Source organism: Ambystoma mexicanum, chromosome 11 (assembly GCF_040938575.1).
Source record: "Ambystoma mexicanum isolate Mex_15411 chromosome 11, UKY_AmexF1_1, whole genome shotgun sequence".
Lineage (NCBI taxonomy): Eukaryota > Metazoa > Chordata > Amphibia > Caudata > Ambystomatidae > Ambystoma > Ambystoma mexicanum.
In genome coordinates, this window is record NC_090934.1 from 396,559,475 (window position 1) to 396,580,075 (window position 20,601).

General features: G+C 43.1%; 1 protein-coding gene across 42 annotated transcripts in view; it reads right to left on the bottom strand.

The window, feature by feature from the left end:
- Positions 1-20,601, bottom strand: part of MADD (MAP kinase activating death domain) — a 2,081,072-nt gene that overhangs the window by 2,029,065 nt on the left and 31,406 nt on the right. The gene's annotated exons all lie outside the window — the stretch shown is intronic.

Sequence of the window (20,601 nt, forward strand, 5' to 3'; positions counted from 1 at the left end):
GCGTGCGTCTCTCCCCTCTCCGCGGTCAGAATTCGCTGAAGCGCTCACGTAGGATCATCTACGCTACGAGCGAATGTCTCCGCCTGTTCCAGGAAGTGATCCCGGCACTTGTCGCCACTGTTGGCGGTGTCCGGACTCCGCTGTCCGTGAGCCCCCCACCCCCCGTGACACAGAGACACGGAGACAGCGATCTTGCTAGTGTGGGCTCCCCGGTGATTGTGATGTCACCGGGCACGCCCCGTTTATTTAACTGCGCACGCGACGGAGTGAACGTCACCCAGTCGCGTGCGTGCCCTTAAAGGGCTAACGCCACAACGTTATGCGCGAACCCGCTCATAAGGGAGGAATCGGCGCCAAACATCCTGGATTCTGTCATAAGGGAGAATAATGCCACGCAAGTAGGGATTGAATGACGCCACGAAAGTAGGGATTGACCAGTGCACGCCTCCGGACTCCATCGTGGAAGCGTGTTTCCAAATGGATTGCATGTTAATACAGGTAACCGCCCCCACGATTGAGTTGGTAAGGGAGGTTTCAGTGGTGGCCCAGGTTCACAAGGCTTGTACTCCCTTGCCTTTAAAAACTTCTGCAAACTCTTCTGCGGTAATGCAAAACATCGACGTGACTCAGTCTCAAGGGCTCTCCACTTGAATCGCCACTCGCCTTTCCAGTTCCAACAAAATCAAATGCTGATCTAGAGGAGGAGAGTTTAAAATCCCTGCCTGCCAAAGCTTTATCGAGCGAGTTATCGCAATCACTGGTGATGTTTTCACGGTCAGCTCGAGGCTCGTCAGTCCTTTCAATATCCTTCACGCAACCCACTCCAAGGAAGGTTAGAGATTGTTCGCCACATAATTGATTCTACCCAAACTGACTTTCCTGCAGGCATGGAAATCATGCTGCAGGCAATTAATACAGCGCTCTTTTCATTGGCTAAACTGTAGGAAACCTTGGATAGGAGACTACATGTGCAATCGAAGTTGATACTATAAATCTTGAACTCGCAAGGGAGAGAGACAACTAGGGAAATATGAGAAGGCGATAATGCTGTTAAACAGTAGAGACAGCGTAATTTTAACTAACCAAATGAATGACATCCTGTTGATGAGATCTAATGACCCACCCCAGATCACAAGGAGCTGTAAAGGAAAGAAAAAAAAAAAAACAACTCATCATCAAATGCTGACATAGCACAGGCAGGAGGACGTTCGTTCCCAGCGGAGATTCAACCTCAGACCAGAATTACTGAAGTGAATCCAATAAAGAAATCCCTATATAAAATGTTTTCACAGTCGAATGAGAATAAAGCCAAGACAAAAATAGATTTTAAAAAGCACGAATATTAAACAAGTGCCAGCTGGAAAGCGATCAAGCTCCCGCCACTTCTCTTCCCAAACCTAATTCCCAAGTTGCAAGTTCTGCAGTAGTGAAGAAATATACTAAACGAACCCGTAATAAAATTGAGGCTAAAAAATCTTCTGAGCAGACAACTTCATCCTTAGCGAGTCTAGAATATGAGCCTTTAGATACCTTATTGCGGGTTGTGGAAAAAGATAAAACTTCTGCCAAAGTAGCAGTGATAACTCAGGCTAATCTCACGATAGCAACTAAGGAGCCAATTGTGCAATTCAAGGAGAGTGGCATATCTGATGCATATTTAACCACTCTATAAACAAAGAAGAGAGGAAATTGTGAAATCCCTTAATCTTTTTATGACTAAATTACCCTTGCAGATATCTGCGCAAAAAAACAGTCAACGACACTCAGCCTAGAATAAATATTGAACTATCCCCTAGGTGGGATAATCGTGTCAACAAACAACTAGGAAATGCACAGCAGGTTTGCCTAATGGATGCTCAAAGACGTTTAATAAAGAAACAAACCAACCGGTCGGCGCATCATCTGATTTTGCAGTGAAGAGGCAAGCCGTTTCCAATTTACGTCCTAAATAGGACCAGTGTGTTGAATATCATGGGTGATATTCCATTGTTGGAGGACTTATGCTCGAGTGATATAGATCAAATCGAGTTTGACGAACGCAATCCGTCCATAGTTCAACTATGGATGTCACCTGGCATTATAATGAATTTAATTTGGCAAGCTAGAGAAGAACTATATGCAATGGGATTCTTGGTAGGTAAACAATCAATGAACGATCTAGCAAAGCAGTCTTCCTGGTCCAAACCATTGGGGGTTCATGCAAATGCGCAATCAGGTCCCCATGGAATTAAACTCCCATGTACTCAATCTGTGAATGAACCAAATATCCCTTCGTATAATTCTAATTAACAATTCACTAATCCAAAAGGTAAGCTCGTGCTTTAAGGCCTCGTGGAATACACAGGGTTACAAACATTTAATATTCAATGAATCCAGTTTTTTAAATGAGTATGACAATAGTACTACAAGAAGTAAGGTTGACTACACCTCCGATGTGGGACAATCTTACTATATCTTTAATTCCAGGCATTCCAGGCAAGCTCCCTACTAGGGGAAGACCCATCGCTGGGTTAATGGTGGCAATAAGAGCTGCAGCGAATTTACAAATTACTCCATGGCTATCTCCAAATAGGTTTCTCCAGTTAGTAAAAATTAAATTACCAAATTACCCAATAGCGTTGTTAAACATATATTGGAACCACGGCAGGATTGCGGATGATGAAATTTTCAAGAACGTAAAAACTGCCCTAGATTGTATAGCCTCTGAAACAGCGATTCAGTACATTATCTTGGCAGCAGACTTGAATATCAAGTGCCTTCCAAATTCAAGTAACCTGCTGACACCATTGGCTAAGCGCTGGATGGCTTTAATAAAAGGATAGACAATTATTAATGGTGAATGGCTCAATTTCGGGCGACATGCCACCAAAAAATACATGGCACAGAGACAAACAGGTAGCTTTGATGTGAATAGAAACTTATTTGCAATTATTGAGTAATTTCAAATAAAATATCAAACTACTAGCGATCATGACTTGCTATCTTTGTCCTGGCCACATATCAAGTCTATAGACAACCCTCAGTTGCCCGGCACCCAAAATGCATCTGCCTCAAATGCTAAAAACTGCTTCAGATGGACTCCTGCTTTGCTGAAAGATCTAAACATGCAGCTTCTATACCCTTCAAACATTCTATACCCAGATCTCACATTTTAGAGTGGCTTGTATGTTACAGTATTGCAGAAATACAAACAAAAAACTAGTTTGACTAATAACACTAGTATTAGTCATCTGTATGCGTACGATCAAGAACTGGTCAGTAAGAGAGCGGAATATCGAGAGGATAGACGTTATCTATTAATGTTGTCCTCTCCTTCCATGTATCAACAATGCAAAAATACAAAAAAATACAAGAACTGGGTTAGATCTAGACATGCTCAGCTGTATCAGCAAGATGCAGAGATTATGTTGAGAGCTCTATCATCCAAAAACTCTTATCTGGGGACTTCTAAATCAGGCACAGAGCAAATCCCAGATAAATGCTGTTCCTGAAGAAGAAGTCTGGGACTCGTATTATAAGACCCTTTACGTAGAGATGAATATTCCCTCATTGAGTGATTGGCGTGATGTGGACAAGCAACACGACATACATTTTGAAATCGAAGATATCTTGTTTTTCATAAGTAAATTGAGTACTTGGTGTGCCCCAGGTCCAGATGGGGTCTCAAACTTGATGTTGAAAACACATCCAGAGGCATGGGCAAAAATTTGAATGCAAATTTTTAAACAAGTTTTACGTAGTGATACAGTTCCTGCATCGTGGCAAAAAAATGGATAACTGTGCCCTTGTATAAGAAAGGGAATCGTTGGGCACTAGGAAACTATAGACCAGTGACCTTGGTCGACGTTCCAGGGAAACTATTTGCCCAGTTAATTCTTAGTGACTTCTCATCTTGGCTAGCAACGACAAACATATCAGATCCCTTTCAGACTGGCTTTTTTCCATTTCCGACATGAGGTTTTCATTCACTGAAGTGGTCTCTGACACCTCGAAGCTGAGTGGTCACGTGGTCCCCCGGTTTTATGCCGACAACCTTTTGCTGCTGGCTAAAACACCCAGGGGTCTGTAGACTTTGTTAACGCAGTTGGGTAAATATGTGGAATCCAACTATCTCACAATCAATAAAGAGAAATGCAAGATCTTTATAAATGTCACCATCCAAGCTAGGAAAAAAAGTCAGTATGTCAGGGTTCTTCAAGATGATCGCCTAATAGTTGTAAATGAATATAAATATTTTGGGTTCATAACACATAATCATCCCTCTGACGCACCCTATTACATTGATATAAATAGAAAACTAAGGACATCTACAGCCCAAGCGTGAATCATCCAGGCCAAATACAGGAAATGCCCAAAGTTGCAAGCAATAACTTTCTATAAACGGAAAGTAGTTCCTATATTAATATTTGGTGCAGAAGCAAGGACATGGAAACAAGAACTCTTTTGGACTCTTCTTGAAGGTTACTTCTGGAGAAAGGTCTTGAACCTACCCCAGAGTAAATCAATGTGTGAAATAAGCCATGAATTAGGTCTTGTATCTCTAAACTCTCAATATATGTGGAGAGCATATTCCCTTCATCGAAAATGTTTATTACCAACAAAAGATAACTCAATCATGAGCATAGTTTCTACATATGTCACACCTACAACTCAAACAAATGCAAATGGAGCGGTAATGGTACAGAAGTCCATGGAAGCTGCCGGTGTGTCAGAGCTTTTTTTTAAAAAAAAAAACGGATACGACTAGAACCAAAATCAAGCTTAGGTTGCATGATTGGATTATCACTAGGATAGAAGGGCATGAAACTGTACTTATTGAAAGATCATAGTTTTCTCCCGAAAAAGGTAAATACTGTGGAGTCGGAAAGGATTAAGTTTCCGGCTCCTAGAGCTAGGAATCAGCATCTTAGATTCTGGTTGAACCTATGGAATACTAATGATGTGTTGGCATTGCGTAAATTATTGACCAAAGAGAGTAACTTTTGCAGATTTTGTAAGGTTCCTGAACAACCAGAGACAATCAATTTTTGACTGAATGTGTTAATTTGTTGAGCTTGAGAAAAAAATGTTTCAACCATTTTTTTATGGAACATTGTTTTGTAACATCTGAGCTAATGTGGAACGTTTTATTCCATCGTCAACATTCTGAAAGGGGCCCTTAGGGGTCCCTCGCGATATGGAAACAAGGCAATAACCATACACGAAAAGATGCGCCAGACACGAGGTTCAAATTCCCAATGCTAGGGTTTATTGCAAGCAAAAATAGTCCCAATTGGCCAACTGTGGTCTCACGCCCCGCGACGTGAGTTTCCTAGACCTCGAGGGACGCAAGAGAGCGAATTACGTACATCAGTTACATATATACAAAATGCATATCATACAATCAGCTATGTCATTTTTCACACCCTCCTTTATTAAGTTTCTTTGAACTCGGGATGACGATGGACATTTCCGACGGGTATGACAATTATGACACTTTCGATGTCTATTCTAGAAACAATGTGCAATTTAGAAAGTGCGGAGGCATCTTTTAGTTGTTGAACAGAACACAGTGGTTCTGTTCTTGGAAGCAAGCTGCACACGGGGGAAGAGCCACATTCCATGCTTTGCTATCTATGAGGTGCTATTCGTGTCCTGGGAGCCGATACGCTCTACAGGGTTTTGCGAAGGGGGGCCGTAAGAAGAGCATAATTCAAGCCTTTAGCTGTTTTATTCTAACATATTCTACCATCGTACGAGACTGGCTGGCAGCTGTGAAGTGATTAAATGCCCTGCAGCTCTCGAACTCCTCAGTCCCGCGACCTTGCCCTTTCATATTCAGACAACAATGTTAACAGTTGAGCAGAGTAAGCAGAATCTGCAAGAATTGCAAGCTGCAAAGCAGTTTTAAACAGAAAGCAATGAGCAATGGTTAACAAGCAAAATGGCGATTCTTGCTACGTTCAAAATGGCCGCTTGTTGGTCAAGCATAGCAGTCTATATTTCTATAATTCGATGCATAAGACGGTTGACCTACGGCCATCAAGTTACGTCTGTCATTCAAATGAAGGGTATTCACTTTTTCAGATTGACAAACCCTCCTTTTGGCCATATGCCAAACGTCTTATTCATTCATTGTATCCTCCTCCGATGAGGATAAGTCTGGGGTATCTATGTCTGAACCTTTCATGCTATCATGAGCATCATCTTCATCATTAATATCTATAGCCATGAATTGTTTTACTGTTTTTGTTTCATCAGTGTCTTTGTTATTCCAGCCATCCGTTTGTTTTCCTCTCAATACCATGTGCATACATCCCTTAGTACACCCATCAGTTATTTCAGTGCAAACTTTTGGTAAGCATTGTATGCAACAGCAACATGTTATGAATAAACTAAGTACCACCATTAGTATCGAAATTAACTTCCATCCCCAAGACCGCAATAATCGCCAAAACCAGGATCCTATCCCCGAACCCCCTTCTTCAGTAGAGAGTGTGGAATTTAGGACATGTAATTTCCAGATTGCTTTAAATATCGTAGGGGAGTAATCATCTATATACACACAGCATGCAGTTTTTACAAGTTTGCAAACTCCCCCACGATCAACTAATATTATATCGAGAGCCATCCTGTTTTGGAGTGCCATTAGTCTTATTCCTTTTTCTTCTAACGTCATATTCAATAAAATATCCGTTGTTGAATCTATTGTATTTTTTAATATTCTAGACAGTTTTCTTATATTGTTATCATTCCATCCTCGCTACTCCTTTGAGTTCTACCTTTTGTTCGTCTGGCTACTTCTGCTGTCTCCAAGAGGAACACTCCTGGAAACAGTAGACCTAGGTAGCATGTACCTCCCCAGTTTCTAGGTAACCATGGATATGCTTTTTTCCCACATATAAAGTAAACAGGGTCCCCTACCTACACGGGTTCTATTTCGTGCTTTAAAACCACTGTGTTCAGGCAGTTGCTAAACGTTCCTACTTTATAGGAACCCTTTTTCTGTAAACATAGGGGAGCAGTTTCGGGGCTGTGATCCACTGTATAGGCAGGGGGCACAGCATCTTTATTCCACTCATCCCTCATTCGAAATGTCATCACTGATGTTTCTTCTGCTGGCGGGGTTGGTCTATTCTGCCCATGTAGTCTATCTAGTCTTGTTGTCTTTCGTGTATTCTTCCTCATGGCATCTGGTGAAAACATGCGAGCTTTGTGGAATATGGAACAACCCACAGGTCTCATGATCACTTCCTCAAATTCATTCATATTGGTCTCATCTAGCTGACCCGTATCTCTTGTTCCATTTCCCACATTGCACTCAACGATACTTCACATGAATAAACCAATGGTAATGGTTGTACATACCAGCCTATCCCTTTCCCACCGTGCTGTGGTAAATGGGCACAAACCCAGCAATCTTTTTTCTTTAAAACCGCATGGGTCATGTTCATGATGAGCAACAATGTATTGTTGCCGTATCCTTCTCTATGACTTTCTTCCATTGGGGGCAAAGTACCAGTGATTACATGAACCGGGCTTTTAGTAGCTGCTTTTGGCAAAAGTGTCTCTAATGGGTGCACGGACTCCAGGAACCATAGTGTAATAGCTGTTATTGTTGGTAGTACCATACTTAAGAAACACAGGACTAATGTCCAAATCAGTACCTTATTCCTTTTACCATGCTTTTTCCCTAAATTTATAGTCTCTAAATCTATCATCTTTTCAGCAGGGGTGCAGGAGGAGGCTGAAACCGGTCTTGATTTGTTATTCATCGTCCTTCTTCTTGCTGGCAAAGTTCGTCGCAAAAATGTTTCTCGTTCTTGATGCCAGAAAAGTTCAACGAAAATGTCACAGTTCAATTCTGCCAGCCCTTTCACAGCCTAGATCACTTATCCACTCCGAGCAAGATTAGTTGTGTTTTCTTTTTCTCCCACTGCTCAGACGATTTCTGAACAGTTCTTTATTGATAGAGTACTATGTGCGTCCAGCTTGTCCTGCTCTGGCTTAGGACACATGTATTTTTATAAGCGCACCGAGGAGCCGTGAGTCTTGAATTGTCCGACTTGCACAACTCTCACACTTCTCTCCTCTACGCCCCTGGCTCCTACTCCGTCCGTGAGTGGAACCAAAGGCAAAATAAAAGCACCAAAGATCTGTGGATTACTTTGCCAGTCGAGGCCGCAAATTATACCGTTTCACTCCTGGTATTGTATGATCCGTGAATAGTGCTGTTGCACTTCCAGTATCAGGCTCAGTGTCAGCCTGCGGCACAATGATGGGTAGCGATGAGCGCCGTGGCAACGATGTAGTTTCTTTCTTTGGCTTTGGTGCGTTTGTGGAAACTGGTGGGCGCCAAAGGGGTACACGCGTTGTTTCTGCTCGTGTTTGCAATGCAGGGTTTGTGTCGCTTGGCAGTGATGTTGTTTCTGCTCAGCAACGTTGGGGCACTTTTCGCCCTTTCCCCTTGCTGACAGCCTCCTCAGGCTCTGTTTCGAGTTTCACTTCTCGCTTGGGCTTCGTTTCAACTTTCACTTCTCGCTCAGGCTGATGCTGTGGCAATGGACTGGCAACAGTTTCTTTCGTTTCCGAGACCGTTTCCTTTCTCTGGTCGTCGTAAGTTGTCAGCAGTCCTGGGAATCTTTTGGCATGTATTGCGTGGATCCATGCCTTCCGTCCGTCCACTCGAATGGCCGTTTGCATCACCAGAAGTACTTGGTAGAGGCCGCGCAACCTGGGTGCTAATGCTGTCTTCCGCTCAAAGTTCTTTATTAAGACCCAACTTCCAGGCTCCATCGAGTGCCCCGGTCCGATGTATCTCACTGGTAACGCCTCCGGCACCTGCTGATGAATTAAACGCAACTTCTGCATTAAAAGGCCACAGTACGTGCTTTACATAGGATGCTCGACCTCACATAATCTTTTGGGCTGCGGTGCGCACCATACATTTGCCGGTCTCCCCATTATTTCATAAGGGGAGAGCCCAGTTTTAACCTGCATAGACGTGCGCATGCACAATAGCGCTAGAGGTAATGCACCCACCCAACTCAACTTGCTCCCAGCACAGATTTTAGCTATCTTTGACTTTAAGATACCGTTATGTCTCTCAACAAGCCCGGCAGAACTGGGATACCTGGATGGAACTGTGGAATCGTTTCTCTATCTGCAGACCTGCACAGATCTGTAGTACTACTGCGCCCACAAAGTGTGGGCCGTTGTCTGACCACAGGACACGGGGCAACCCAAACCGGGAGAAATACTCCTTCAACATTACTTTTGCCGTTGACATGGCAGTACAGTCTTTTAAAGGATATGCCTCCACCCACTTGCTGAATGCACAAATCACCACTAACACATATTTGTAGTTCTGGCACCTTTCCATTTCTATGAAATCAAAATGGATCACCTCAAATGGCAGAGGGTGAACCAAAACTACCTACTGGAGTCACGGTTCCTTTCCCTACATTGTGTTGCAGGCACATAATACAATTCTGCACTAGCCTTTCTGCATTCTTTTTTATGTGCTCATTTTTCCATACTGTGGATAAATGCTGTACCATCTTCTTCGTGCAAATGTGGGTAGGGCTATGCACCATTGTAACCATTGCGGTTACGTAACAATTTGGCAACATCCAGTTCTTGGTCTCTTTGTCCACCCAACATCCTTCCAAATCTAACTCAGCAGAGCCCTCAGCCCACCCCTGAATCTCTTCGGTCGTGGCCTCAGCCTGCATTTCTTTGTCCATTCTCTATCATACAAGATACTTCCTCAGTCTGTACTGTCATCATTTTATTTCCCAAATCTGTGGCTGTTTGCTTCGCAATCCTGTCTGCAAATGCGTTTCCCTCTCCCACTTTACATGTTACATTTTTATGCGCCTCGCATTTCACTATAGCTAGGCTCTTTGGAAACGTGAGTGCAGACAACAATCACACAATCAAAGGGCCATGCTGAATCCTGGCCCCATGTGATGTCAAGAAAGCCCTCTCAGCCCAGAGTCGGCCAAAGTTATGAACCACGCCAAAGGCGTACTGGCTGTCAGTATAAGTATTCAAGTTCAAATTCTCAGAGAGTTCATAGGCTCGGGTCAGCGCTATTATTTCTGCAGCTTGTGCCGAATTGTAGGGGATTCTTCTGCTTTCTACAACACTCTCTAGGGTAGTAATTGCATATGCGGCCGTTGATGTGCCATCAGGTAATTTAAAACAAGAGCCGTCACAAAATAACTCCCCATCTGGCTCTTTCTGTGGGATGTCGCTCAAGTCAATTCTTCCCCTTATTTCTTCTTCAGTGACCATTAAACAATCATGGGGTGGTGATTCGTTGTCACCAATTTCTGCTATGGGCAGTGGCATTAATTCTGCAGGATTCAATGCGCTACACCTCATAATTTGGATGTGGGGTGCAAACAAGATGAGCTCATATCTTGTCAGTCTAGCTGAGGTGAGGTGTTGCGTCTGTGTCCTATTTAATAGAACGTCTATAGCATGTGGCACCATCAGAATGAAAGTGTGCCCCAATACCATTCCTTCCGTTTGTTTCACTGACGCAGCAGCCGCTGCGACGGATCGCAACATCGTGGTAGTGCGCGCGCTACAGGGTCCAGCGCGGAAGAATAATAGCCGCACAGCCTATTTCTTCCACCTTGTTCCTGTGTCAAAACCGCCAATGCACATCCTTCACTCTCACTCACAAATAGTCTAAAGATCTTTTTATAGTTAGGAGTGCCTAAAACTGGAGCAGCACACAATGCAGCTTTCAATTGCTCAAACGCTTTCTGACATTCCTCATCCCACTGTAAAGGCATCACTGCATCCTTTTTAGTTAACTTTATCATCGGCTTCACAATCAACGCAAAATTACTGATCCACTGCCGACAATAAGAGGCCATGCCTATTACAGCTCTCACTCCTTTTTGAGTTTTTGGAATAGGCATACTAGAAATACTTTCCATGCGTTCTGGTGTTAATCTTCTCCCTTCTTTCGAAAGTAGGTAACCCAAATAAGACACCTCCTTCTGATTATACTGGAATTTCTTCAAACTTGCCTTGTGACCATGGGTCGCTAAGTGTGTCAATAGTAATATAGTACTTTCTTTGCAGATCTCTTGTGTCAGCAGCTAATAAGTCATCTATTTACTGTTAGAGTACGCAACCTTCGGGTAATTCTAGCATGTCTAGCTGCTCTTTTAGCGCTCTGCTGTAAATGCTCGGGCTTTCTGTGTATCCTTGTGGAATGCGTGTGAATGTGAATGATCGACCTCCTAGAGTGAACGCGAACAGATATCTACTGCTTTTATCCACTGGAATGCTAAAGAACGCGTTCTTCAGATCAACTACACTAAAGTATTCTGCAGAGGCTGGTATCATTGTTAGTATTGTTGTGACATCTGGGACCAAAGGGAATTGTGGGTCCACCACTTTGTTCAATGCGCGCAGATCAATTATGAAACGATAGGGTACTTCATTGCCTCCTTTCTTGTAAACTGGAAGAATCGGGCTGTTGCACGTACTACCTGCAATTTCTTCAACCACCCCCAATCTCACCAGGTCAGTAACAATACTTTTTAATCCCTTCTCACCTTCAACAGAAATTTTATACTGGGGAATTCGTGGTAATGTAACACCTTCTTTCAAAGTTATTTTTGCTGGCTCTATTTTCAAGCATCCTACATCGTTATCATGCATTGCCCACAGACAGGTTGGTACTCTACTTCGCTCTTCTGGTAACGCTTTTGACATAAATTCCGTCACCGGTGCATCGTGAGGCCACATCGTGCGGAACACCCTATCTGCTGTACAATGTATAACTGCCCCCAATTTTCTCAACAAATTCAATCCTAGCAAGTTCTCCCCACAATTTTCTGTCAGAAGAAATGGACATTGTTCCGTAAATGGTCCTATTGTAATTGGGACAGCTTCGGACATGGGGTTAATTACTGGTGTACCTGCGAACCCTACAGAAACATTCTTTTGCCCCGACAGTGGGATCTCCGGAACCAAGTGATGGTCTATCGAACACTTCTGTGCCCCTGTATCTACAAGGAAACGGTGCTCCTTATTCCCGACTCTCATTTCTACGTAGGGTCCTCTCCGATTCACGGGAATAGACACTGGTTCCGACCCCTGCCGTGGGCTGTCCCATCGCAAAAATAACACATTGTCCGATGTGTAGTCACCGCTGCTGCTATAATACGTGTTTGGCTGTGTATCAAAAATATTCCCATTTCCCCCTCGGTGTCCTCCACTCTGATCATTTCTCTGTTGCCCCTGCCCGCCCTGATTTTGGTTTGAAACACTTTGGTTCAATGCCTGGTTCTGTTGCACTTGGTTTTGACCATAGGATTGGTTTTGAGTACCTCTATTGGTATATCCCTGCTGCTGCTGCATGCTATTTCTGCTTGGGCCATTTGACCCCTGATGTCCTCTATGAGGCCTTCTCTGGCCAAACCTACCTCTATTCTGTAGGTGCGGGCATTGGGCTCGCCAGTGTCCTTCCTCCTTACAGTACGCACATTGATTTACTCCCAATGACACCCCATGCATATTATTCAAATTTCCTCTGCCTTGTGCATTTCCTCTACCTCTATTGTATCCAATGACCTGCTGCAGTAACACCCCTACTATCGTTCGCATCGCTTCTTTTCTCATCTCCAATGGGTACCCATTACATATCTCACTTACTTCGTTCCTTCACTGACGTTCTTTTGTTCGACATCCATCTCATTGTTTCCCCCACCCATACCTGCAATCTTTGTTTATCACCTATTTGTCCCGGTACCGGCAAATGCTTTGCACCACCTGAAAAAACTCTCGGCCACGATTTTTGCATATACAACCTCGACGCCTCCTTCCTAGCTTTCTTAATACACTCACTACTATATTCAGGTGTAGCAAACATTTCAGCATATCTATCTTCCATTTCATTTTTCAGTTCAATGAGTCTGTACACATGTTTTCTTACATCCTCATCTCTTTGCTCACTGCGTGCTAAATTATTCAAATCTAACAATCGCTGTGGCGGTAAATTCCCAAGTATCTTTTTCCATTCTCCCACCAAAAATTCCCCCATGCATTCCAACACTACCTGTCTCTCGTTGCTTTTTCGTTACCCATACAATGAGGCCAATGCTGCGTCCCATCGTTTCCTTCTATGTACATTTCTGCCTCTTGCCGTAATTCAAATCTTTCTTTCTTTGCTGATCGCGCTTCGAGTTACCCGTCCAAATCCTGTTCCTTCAGCCCCGCCTCTCGCCTCCCCGGTCTCAATTTCGACTTTAGGAGGGGCGGATGGTGCTGAATCTGTCTCTGTAGCGGGAGGTGCGGATGGGACAAGTGACACAGGTGGCATCTGTGAAGGGCCTTCCTGGGTGCTGGGAAATTGTGTGTCTGCAGTCTGCGCTTGTGGGAGGGCTCGAGCTGTGGGTGGGGCTTGGGTTAATGCTTGCGTGAGGGGAAGTGCTTGGGCTACGGGAGGGGGTACGAGAGCTACTGGTTGGGCCTGTGTAGTCACTACTTGCGCGTTTGGTTTCGATTCTGGTTTTGGGCCTCAACCCGTATTAGTTAGCAAATGTTCCATTAATTTGTCCGCTATGTGTAGTTCCTGCTGCGGGTATATTCCTTCTATGTTCATTTACTCACGTGTCCCTTCCCGTCTTAGACTTGCCGTCCACTCCTCCTCCTCCTTTTCTTCTGCTATCTCAAGCTTCGTTTTGTGCCTACGCGCATGCTTCTCTCTACTCCTAAGTAGGAGCATTTCTTCCCTCCTCCAATCTTTGACAGTCTCAAAAGCTGCGGGTCGCGCCTTTTTCTTAATCAGCACCCTTTCTAGGTTATCTATCCTCGCAATCTCAAAGCTATCATTAATCGGCCACTGATGGTCGGATTGCTTTCTAGTTTGCCTATGCCAAATTTCACAAAATATTATCGCACCCACACCATATTTTGCATACATGTCATAAGCCGGCGTTCCCCCAGGCGGTGCACTTTGGCCATATTCCAAGGACTGTCTACCGCAGCTGAAAAGCCCTGCTAAAGTGGACAGTACTCCAGGCATGTTTTTTAACCTTCCCCTTTGGTTAGCTAACCTTTGCCTGGACATTTGAATTTGCAAAATCAACACTCTACCAAAAATCAGGTTTTTATTTGAATCGGGGAATGACTCACCTGATAAACAAGTCGCCTGTCCTAACGCAACCTCTCCCAACGTCGTGTCTGCGCTTCTCTGGCTTCTGCCTCGCTTCGGGACCCTCGCCTCCTTTGCCCTCTGGCCCGGTACGTCGATCAGGGATCAGATGTGTGCAGATCTGCGGAAGGAATCTCTCCTCACTTCTACAGGGCGCCCCGTACACCTCTTGATCCCGGCTCGATCGCCCGTCCTCGCCGTTCTTCCGCCTTTACTCCGTTACAACGTATACGATGGGCAAGTGGGGGAGGGTCCCTATTCGGGCGCCATATGAAAGGGGCCCCTAGGGGTCCCTCGCGATATGGAAACAAGGCAATAACCATACACGAAAAGATGCGCCAGACACGAGGTTCAAATTCCCAATGCTAGGGTTTATTGCAAGCAAAAATAGTCCCAATTGGCCAACTGTGGTCTCACGCCCCGCGACGTGAGTTTCCTAGACCTCGAGGGACGCAAGAGAGCGAATTACGTACATCAGTTACATATATACAAAATGCATATCATACAATCAGCTATGTCATGTTTAACACCCTCCTTTATTAAGTTTCTTTGAACTTCGGATGACGATGGACATTTCCGACGGGTATGACAATTATGACACTTTCGATGTCTATTCTAGTAACAATGTGCAATTTAGAAAGTGCGGAGGCATCTTTTAGTTATTGAACAGAACACAGTGGTTCTGTTCTTGGAAGCAAGCTGCACACGGGGGAAGAGCCACATTCCATGCTTTGCTATCTATGAGGTGCTATTCGTGTCCTGGGAGCCGACACGCTCTACAGGGTTTTGCAAAGGGGGGGCCGTAAGAAGAGCATAATTCAAGCCTTTAGCTGTTTTATTCTAACATATTCTACCATCGTACGAGACTGGCTGGCAGCTGTGAAGTGATTAAATGCCCTGCAGCTCTCCCACAAGGCTTCAGAGAGGGAGCGCGGGCATTCCTTTCTGGGCTACTCGTGAGGAGTTTTCAACGAACTCCTCAGTCCCGTGACCTTGCCCTTTCATATTCAGACAACAATATTAACAGTTGAGCAGAGTAAGCAGAATCCGCAAGAATTGCAAGCTGCAAAGCAGTTTTAGACAGAAAGCAATGAGCAATGGTTAACAAGCAAAATGGCGATTCTTGCTACGTTTAAAATGGCCGCTTGTTGGTCAAGCATAGCAGTCTATATTTCTATAATTCGGTGCATAAGACGGTTGACCTACGGCCATCAAGTTACGTCTGTCATTCAAATGAAGGGTATTCACTTTTTCAGATTGACAATACGTCCATGAAATTAGCTATTGTGAATTGTTTAGAGCTGCTAAATCTTTCAAGGAGGTGGAAACTTATGATTTATGATCAATATAGAATAGGATTCATTGCATTATGGAATGGGATTTATGTAAATGATTGATTAAAGATTTTAATAGGTTTTAAGTAATTATTGATATTAGTCACTTGTTTTATTCATCTGTTTATTTTTCTCTCTTTTTTTAAGTATGGTAAGAATATATGCAATGCTGAAATGTAAAAGGTTTTCCTTTTGTAATGTTCTTATAAAAATTGAAAGGTTGATTTGATCAGCTACTTCAATAATAACAAATAAAACAAAAGAATTACCTTTTACCATGATCTAATATGTTCAATGATTGTACAACAAATCAGAAAACGAAAAATAATCTCCAACTTAAGCAGAAAAGAATTCACAAACAGATCAATACTAAAAAAAAACACTTAAATAAGTGACTAAACAAGCAGGGTTTGTATGTATTTGCATTAATGAAGGGAAAGAAATCCGATTATTTAAGTTCAACACTGAAGTAAAGGCACAGGTGGCATCAAGTATACATCATATGGCTTTGTTCATATTGGGGTAAATGGGAACACACTTGTGACAAACAATCCACCTGCTCAGCATTTACATATTAAATAAAAAGAGAAAGCTATATTTGCATTAAAAGTGCAGTACGGTTCAATAAGCTGTAAGACCTGCTCATTATCTCCCTCCACACCCCCAACAAAACTACATATAGCTAGGCTTCAGAATTTGTGCTCGCCAATAGCCACAGTGTGCTGTATGCATGTGGAGAACTGGCATTCATGCCAAGGGGCAACTGCTTTTTATGCCTGGTTAGTAGCTTTCAACATAACATTCTTTAATCCAATAACTTCTTAGGTCCTGGCATAGCTGGCTATACGTCATTGGGGCAATGATATGGGCCATGTTGCGGCACGTTTTTGGTTACTATTGTATATAATTATTGTGTTTTGTACGCGTTTTTTCCATTTCCCCCTCACTAGTGTCTTCTCACCGGAGCTGCTGCACAAACTTGACCTAAATATTCCAAGCCTGCGAACACCAGCGCTCCCCCTCCCTTCCTCTAGGCACGTTATGAAGCGAGAACCTTATAACTTACTAACAAATAAAATACCTTTAATGTCCAACACAGCCTCATATGGTTGCCTTCTATGACACTAGCAACCGTGAACACCCTGGTATTTTGTTTTTATATGGTAAAGCCTTTTATGCTCCGAAAGCAACATGCTCCAAGCACAAACCCCCTCAACACCTAGGCCACCATGTCGCACCCCCCCCGCGCCACCTGACTTGCTAGGCCGCCGCCCTTCTCCTCCCCACCACCCTGTACAGCTGCACCTCTCTGTAATGTAGCCCCCACTGTATATCTGTTCTGTTACCTCTATAAAGCGCTCCGTTATGCATCTGTACTCTTGTATCCCTCTAGAAAGCGCTCCATTGCTTCTTGAAACTATGTCTGCGCTCAATAAATACCATAATAAAAAACAAGTTCTCATTCAACAAATAAAAAAAAATAAAGATGCCTGCAATGGGAAAAAAATTAAATGATCTTCTGAAATTAGCCCGCTTACTTTTTCCATGGGGGAAAGAGACAACCAGGGCTAGCCAAGCTACGGAGTCAGTTCAAAATAAATCAGCAATACCAGTTACGGGCAACTGGACTGGTTGTTTCACACCTCCATGTTAATGATATAAGATAAAATACTGATTGTTCATAAAGCTCAACTAGTCAGGGGTGCCCAGATTCTATGACAATTTGAAGTTTAATTGAAAACGCCCCATCTAACAAATTTTAGAAACGGCGAGCATGATAAAAAAGTCTACTGGAGGAGACAAAAATAAGTGCTGCTCAGCTTGCTGTACTCTGTAAGGCTAAAAGCAGTAAGATCAGTGATTTGGCCCCAATAGTTTAACAACAAAAAAAGCTGAAATGCATTAGCGTTTCAGTTGAATAGCAGTCACAGAAAAGGGATATGTGCCGTTTGGACCATAACCCCATAATAGAGGTTAGTGACAAACAAAGAGGAAAGAGATAAGATGTATGCTGGAGTTGCTTAATCCAGACGTTATCAGGTAATATTATCCCCATATATATGGTCGCCGTAAATAATATCGCCGGGAAAAGGTCGCAGCGATATTATATGGGTCACCATATATATATGGGGACAGGGGCAAAAAAAAAAGTTTGGGGGTTGCGGGGGTGTCCCCCGCATGTTCCATGCAATAATGTCGCCACAAAAAACGGCAATTTTTCGGCGCTATTTTTGCATGGCAAGATTTTTGTGGCGACATTATTACATGGAACCATCCAGACCTGGTAGTCTCTGGCGAGACGAAAACAGATGCTCTCATGAATGGCTGACTGCATCCACACCATTCACATCTAGTGGACAACAATTTTATCATCTCAGTCAGAAAGTCCAATGTAGCATTCTCGAGTAAGCAATCCAATGAATGGAACCAACCCTCAAGTGTTAATTATGCAAAATGGTCCTGAAATCCAGATGGCAAAATTAAGTACACTAGAAGTGTATTAAGTCAAAAGACATAAAAAAAAACATAATATAAAAAAACGCACAGAGTGGTCTTTCTGAATCGAACTGTCACGCCCCTGCGTGCAGGGGCTGTCAGGTACGGGAGTCTCTGGTAAGTGAATGTGGGGCTGTGTGGGTGCTTAGTCAGTGTGTGTTGTGCTGAGAAGAGAAAAGGGGCAGGGGATCAACCCCCCCAACCCCCCTGATTTAGAAACAAACTAGTGGGAGAGGGCAGGGGAGGGGAATGTGTCATATTTCGGCACTTTATGTAAGACACAAAAATGGCCGGAAGAGAAGTAAAAAAAAAAATATAGGTCTTTTTTGTGTTCGGTCTTTAAAATGTGGAAATATGACATAGAAGCATGTGCGGAGGTTGAATCAAATGGTTTACTTCCAATTACACTGATGAGATAATACCTATCAAACTCTAAATAATTAGTATACATTGAAGTATACCATGAGGAGGCAGGGTAAGAAAGTATACTGTGCTTTATGTTGGATGTCATTGCTGGCTCCTAGTATCAAATTGCTTAACGCCACCTTGCAATGACGACCCATGTTTAGAACGTAGGCACCGACTTGCTGTTTGTGAACCTGAAAATAGTGCCATTACTCCGAGAAATCCCATCATGTCCGTTTCACTTTAAATCATTTCAAATTTAAATGCCTACAAAGTCATTGACTCGCGGCGACGTGCATGCAGGCGGCATCAGAAACAGGGACACTAACCGGCAGCCGTTACAGCCCCGCGCATCCGTGTGTGTTTGCTGTAGGACTACAGATTGTTTCTGAGTAACACAAGCACGATGGAGACAAAAGAGTAAAGTTTCTCCAGAGAGTATTTTTGACCAGAGTGTCATGATGAATGATTATTATTATTTTTATTTATTGTAACATTTAGTTGTTTACACAACTTTAATTACAAACATACAAAACTGATGAATGATTTACAACTGGACCCAGATCACCCACGCACCCCGGTGACAACCCACATCTGCCAGGACACTTCATTTCTCCCCACTTCCGCATGGGAATGAAACCTAATTGAGAACACACCTATATTTAAAAAGCTGCCACAGCAGACGGTTCTCCATGACGGTCGATATACTGAGTGCGCTGCTGCAGCCCGGGCAGTTCCGTGGGTGCAAGCATGCAAAAAATCTTTAGGTTCCAAGATTTCTCCCCCCACGGGTCTCTCAACTCTGCCCTGATGAAGGTGGCCATATTGGATTGAACCAGCCACCGAAACGTGTTTTCAGCAAGGGGGCACTAGTGGTTCTTTTTTTTGTTTTGGGACAGGCCACTAGGCTTCATCACAATCCAAGTGTGCAGTTCGATTCCCCCCGTTCGCGTGGGCAGACCCAACAGGGGATTTCCCCTCCACAAACAGAATTGACATTGACTTTTTACATGAATCAGAAATAACAGACTGAAAAATTGGTGAAGAATTGGTTCCAACCATTAATGTTTAAAAATGCAAAGGATAACTCGTGTGCATAAATAATGTTAGTAGGATAACTTTGCAGCAACAAATCTTTAACTGCTTTGCTTTGATTGTGTTGCAAGCAATGGGTTTGTTGAAATAAGGGTTACATAAGTTTTTACCCATTCACCCTTTAGTTCATTTTCTCTAATTTTGAATAGCAAAATGAATGAGTGCATGAAAAATGTTAATAATACATTTTTGTACCTATTACGGTTCCATGGTTTTGCTTGGATTACACATGCTAGACAGAGCAAGTTTTATACAATCGGTCCTCCACTCTGTTCTATTATACCCAATGTGACCACTTTTAGAGTCACCCACACTATTTCCACACTGGGTTTCTGTCTGCTCTTTAATCCACATTCCCTTGTGCTCAAGTGTGGTCTTCTCGCTTTATCCAGGAAATTTTAGCTTTTAATAAATGACACGGGGCGGGAGGGGAAAGAGTTCTTTTGTTTTTTTCAACGAAAAATATGTTTTATTTGCAAATTGGAACAGATTGAGTTGTCTGGTTTGGTTTTTCATGTATGAATTACATAATGTTCTCTGCGCTCATATTTTATGTTCATTACTGCTTGAACGCAGAACAATAATAATTTTCTATCTTTTGCGAATTTTGTTGTGGTGGTTTTCTTTGGCATTGAATACTTGTTAAAATTGGGATCAGGTGGAGTCCAGACCCAAATGTTGACACTTCACAAATACTACACGAGAACCTGGAGCGTCAACAAATAGCAGCATTTTCTTTTCTTTTGACACATTTACAAAGTCATATTTTCCTTAAAATCCAGTGTTCTTAATCCATTGGTACTGCACCACAATCACTTGTTCCAAAATGAAGGAAAAGTAACAGCGAGGTCTTCAAGTGCTACAAATTTCCCTGCAATCAAAACAGCATTGTTGTTGGCCAAAGTGGGAACATCTGTTGTGGAATGCAACATAGGATTGGGCAAAAATGCATACATAAATGAATCCATAAAGGGGCCAAAACACAACCCTATTGGACTGCATGTTATAAAGTAAGGGTGAGTCCACTCACCTGAAGATGTGCATCAGAGAAGCTCCACCAAATTAATTAATAAAGCGCGGAGTTGGCTGCAGAGTTGCAGACTGTGG